The sequence below is a fragment of the Formica exsecta genome, unplaced genomic scaffold (genome assembly GCF_003651465.1).
Source record: "Formica exsecta isolate Colony F162 unplaced genomic scaffold, ASM365146v1 scaffold425, whole genome shotgun sequence".
Taxonomy (NCBI): domain Eukaryota; kingdom Metazoa; phylum Arthropoda; class Insecta; order Hymenoptera; family Formicidae; genus Formica; species Formica exsecta.
Window position 1 is genome coordinate 47,834 of NW_021851492.1, and position 5,606 is coordinate 53,439.

Genomic DNA, 5,606 nt, shown 5'->3' on the forward strand with positions numbered 1-5,606 from the left:
CGGTTCAGCTCTTGGAATCCGTGCAAACTGAGTGTTGGTATACACGCGACAACAAAAGAATGCGGCAAAATGCGTTTTCGAAAAGTGCGCGAGTCCACGATCAAAAAAAATAAAAACAGAATGTAAAAGGATGCTAATGCGATAACAGCTTATGTCACGTGCGTGTAAATTCATGACCTTACGCTTTTTGTAATTCGCGTGCTAATAAAATTATCATATTATAGTGATAGCTTTTATTCTTGTATGTAAGATATGTACACTTATATCTTTTCTAGCTCGCAATACGTAACTGAATACGGCGAGACAGCAAGCGATGGATTACAGTAAAGGGGAAAGAAGGAATGTCATAAGTCGGCGGCATATGCTTCTTGAGCCAATGCATGTGTAATGCAAGTCAGTCGAATCGCAAGCATTACGCAGCAACTCTCGAACGAAATGGTTCTAATGGATTGACCGACTGACTTGCGTTTTTCGTTTGAAACCTTCTGCGAGTCATTTGAAATCCCATGTAAAAGCTGATGAGTTTAAAGCGCTGTGCGTGTCAGAGTTAAATGCATTCCGCTGACAAGCCATACGCTCCTTCCTTCGTAAAACGCATTGTTATGTAGCATACAACTTGAATTATTATGAATTTCTGCTATGAGTATCGTAATTATTATTTCCATCGTGAAGTTTTATAAATGTCGACGCAATTTTCAATTAATTATTACATTACATTAATGTGACGTCGCGAGCACGCTTCTGATATATTTCGTTAATATTATGATCAATCTCGCGACAATTGCTAATATTATCCAATGTCCAAAGATACATAGGTAAAAAAAAAACGAAAAATTATGGTTTAGATCTTAGAGATAATTATATTGGAATTTCACGTCTCGTAAACGTTTAGTTTGCCATTCTCCCGGTTCTAAGTCCTTTGATATCAAAGCTGCTGATTGGCCACAAATGCAAGATCAGAGTCCGAACGTCGGTAGGGTCGGCATGTGGATCAACCGTGGGTGTCCTATGCGGTCAGCTCGTTAATCGGTATAAACTGTACATCGATTGAGTGATCTCCATCTGCTTATATAGGAAACGCGATTGACTAATATCCTTTGATAGAGGATTCCTCAATGTAACATCTAATCGTATTTAATCATATTCTGGTGCAAATTGTTAAATTCGCAACCCTATACATCAAGGAATTGATTTTACTCTTTTCTTCGTAACGGTAACGCATCAATCAACCGTAGACATAAAATCGATACTGAATATATTTTTTCCAGCGCGTTTAAAGCGTGGCAAACAAAATTAGTTATTTGTTACAAAATATTTAGTTTATACGTCATGTATATATATTAGATTAGATTAGATTAAGTTATTGTATATGTGTGCTAACGTGTTCAGATTTAATTCATAACAAAATAAATAATTCGTTGAAACTATATTTGGTAAGTAATCGCTCGAAATGTTACTAAGTACAGCGATTTTTCTTACATTCGTACTCGTGACTAGAGATACGTCTGTAGCAGATAAGCGGAAAGAAGAATTAAAAGAAGATCAGCGTTCCGAGAGTACGCGAATTTTTCAACATCAAACATTCAGAAGGAGCGGGATGAGGAAGTAGGGTAACCAGTTTAAAAGCCCAGGGTACTTTAACACCCGGGAGCACTATTCGGTTCCTCTCTCTCTCTCTCTCTCTCTCTCTCTCTCTCTCTCTCTCTGTCTTTTTCTCTCGTCTCTGAAAAATCTTTTTATTCTAACCGTACATTTGTATGTACTCATACATATGTACGAGCGTGGCTCAGCAGCACAGTCGCACTTTATTGAGCGAATTTCATTCTCGTTTATAGTTATGGCCATCGCGCAAGGTACAAGAGAAAAGTATATCATAGTCGTAGAAATCTATAGAGCGCGTAATAATTTATGCCATCTTCATGGAAGCTAAAGTAGAGCGATAGAGATCAATTACAATACTCACGTACTTATCCTTCTCTTGTCACATTTTTCTTTTTAATTTCGAGGGATATATAAGAGAAGAATTATAATGCAAGGATGAAAAATTGATCCGCCATTGAGATAAAATTTTTGTTAATAACACGACTGTTTTATACCGAGTTATTTCAAACTACTTTGAAACGTTACACAAGCCGTTTAATTTTTGTAAGATAAAATTTGAAAATAAGCAATATGTCAAAATGAGATTAAAGATGTGCCTACAAAGAGATGCAATGTAATTTAACAAAAATATCAAATTCCGGCATTTAAGGCATTTCTAGAATAAAGGGCTCGTATCTTGTATATCTTCAACAATGCTGTCGCAGTAATTTTCTCTTCTTTATTGCCATTATGCTTAAACGATCGTTCCTCTAGGTAATTTCAAGTTTTTCTTATAGTTCATCTTGCGCATGGTATCAACCTACGCCGTGCGACATGGAGCCATGAAAATTTTTACTTCCTTCGTGGTAACATGACATTACCGTCAGCGCTGAATTGCAACGTACATTGCGTTCGAGAAAATGGCGTGACATATCGTACGCGACTTAGGAAAGGTAAAAGGACGCAAAGTGGTAGGCGTTTGAGACACGTAGGTAGATGAACTATAGGAGAAGATAATTGTCGTCGCGGGATATGAGAGTTTCATGTCAATGAATACTTCCGCGACATTTAAGCGATTTGATGTATCGATTTAAGAAAAAGCTGACTATAGAGAAACTAACATAATCAGAATAGCAAATATATTTTTTTGTATGATATGTGTTGCGTGAACTGGACAAATATTCTAATCTTTACATTATGAAACTACCATACTAGTTTTATGAAAATATAAAGGAGGACCAAAATATATATTTGGTAATAATTAATAAGAGAGACATATTAATTGAGTCAATATAATATTTAAATAAAATTTGTATATAAAAATTTAGCAAAAAATTTAGATATTAAATTTATCAAGAGAAAAATTTATTTATAGTATTAAATAATAATTACGTTACTTTTTTACGTTATTTACACTTAAATTTTCTGCTTACAAATTGTGTACGAATACGAATATTATTTTCAAACTTTCAGTTTTTGCAAGATAAGTTATGTATTTTTGTTTGTTGTATTAAGCTGTATCAGTTGTGGGCGGAAAAAGGTTTGTGACCCCATCTTCAAAGACGCAGGGAAACAGATTACGAATGATGTCTGACATGCGTGAGCGTATTTGCGTATGAGAAAGAGAGAGTCAGCTTGTAATTTCTCAGACTGGTTAGTGGAAGAGTCTCGCATAGAGCAGCCAGATAGCCCGTGTCGTGTAGACAGTAGATGTACGAAACAATATCGATCCACGTATTAAATATTTAATTCAATACACGAACGAGGATGGTTGTCTTTTGAAGACAGGTCGAACAAACGAAAGCGAACACGAAAGGAACGAGCGAGGTAGCACGCAATTCTACCCGTCTTCTTGGCGTTCATCGAGAAATGGGTGGACTTTCATTATTTAGAGCACTCGGTAAAAAATTGCGATCGTCGACATGTCGTTTCTATCGATCGCAGTTTGCCAACATGAATCATCTAAGATTGTCGTGTTGACTTTTGAGAATAAAAGCAAACAAAAAAATTCTCGACAATTTCTCGTGATTTTTAGGTAAAAATTTTCTAAATTTCTATAAATTATATATTTTTACTGAATAATATCTTGAGATATTTATTGACAAGTATTATATAACTCGATATATATTGACTGAAATTAGAAAGTCATTAGCAGTTTTTGTATAATGAAAGCAACATTTCGTATAACAAAAAAGTTGATACACCATATTTTCGATCATCTATTTTTTACAATTAATTACTAAAATTCTTTTCGTAACTGTAAACACAGAAATAATTGAAATACGTGAGATAAAATATACAAAAGTGTTGTTTTTTTAACGAGACTTGTCAAACTTTACATCTTACAAATTACTTATTACAATCTTACACATATTGAAAAAATGTTACGAAATAACCCAGTAAATATTAGTTATTTAGCGATATTACATGCAGCAATTTATTGCGCTAATATTCGCCACGATATTTTATTGCAAATGGCGAAATTATATATCGCTTTTAAATAAATTGTCTAAATATAAGATAAAATTATATGCGCCCGCTATTAAGTACATCCGAATGTTTAGTATCAAAATATCCGCATCGCGTGCACCGCGCGTGTACAATGCTCCGAAATTAAACTATGAAAATGCAACAATAAAATTACTGTAGTGGTTCGCGCCGTCGTGTTAAAATGTAAGCGTAATTACATTAGCATGGAATGGCTTCATAAACAAATTTCAATAAATGTGCTAACAAATTCATTGCTCTCAGAGGGGAAACGGGCGATATCGATCGATTATCGCGGAGATATACTGCAAACTCGCCACAACGAGAGATCATTGCACTATTAAGCGTTGAAAATGAGAGACACGAGATTTTTTTGTGCATCGGTGGTCCCATCGAACTATCTTTAGATTGTTGGAAAATTGTATCGAAAGTGCACTTAAGGAGTCAACAAAGTCAATAAATAGAAATAAGATACGATTTTTCTGAGGATTTCAAAATGAGCCGCTTCTTGTGGTCTGCACGGTGGTTTTTTTTTTTTTGGCGTTACATCTTTAAAAGAGTTTTTAGATAAGAGGACTTTAATAGCTGTGGCGACCTGAGGCGAGCAAGTTACCCGCGCCTTCAGTGATGTCCCTTGCACCTCCATGTAGATTTTACCACCCAAATCACGTACCCGGAAAGTTCTTTGCTGGGTTATCGCGTTTCTTCATTTTTCCTTATTCCGCACGTTGTTTGGCTCACTAATCAACGAGATAAAGCCTGTGAGGAATTAAGAGACTCACATTTGTGGTTTAAAGTGCTATTAACCCGCGATAACGAAAACCTTTGTTGAGTTATAATAGTTGCGACGGATTCTATCTTTAAATAACAAATGCTTAATTACACTATAAATTAATCCACATATCATATCCTCAACGATATATATTAATATAAAATCTATAAAATAGATATAATCTATCTATGTAAAATAGATATAGCCAATATATTGATAAATTGTACGTATTTAGGAGTGCACGAATTTCACGAGCGTTGATTTTTCTGTTAATTTACAGAAACTGTTAGATTTTGCAAAAGGGATCTGTTAGAAGTACTTAGAAAGAGGCCACCGATAAACCGCGACACATGTTCCCGGATCCAGGAGTCTTGATTTTTCTATTAATTTACAAGAATACATATATCATATTATACATATGTACACATGTATAACTAATCATAGTCGCTTTAATATTCTCGTGAATTAATAGAAAAATCGACGCTTGCAAGACTCGTGGACCCGGGAACACGGGAACACGTTTATCGTCCAGGACCCTTCTAGGAACTCTTCCGCGAAATCTTTAATTCTTGAAAAGACACGCTTCAATTATTGTGATTTCCGTGAATTAAATGGAATATCCTTGCACTTACAATTAGCTTATGCTTTTGCGATTTGCGAATCTCGCTCAAATGAATGAGCAAAAACATTCATAAACGAATATCAGCGAAAAAGCGTGAAAAGTTAATTATTAATTTTTTATATTTTATAAAAAATTATTCTTTTT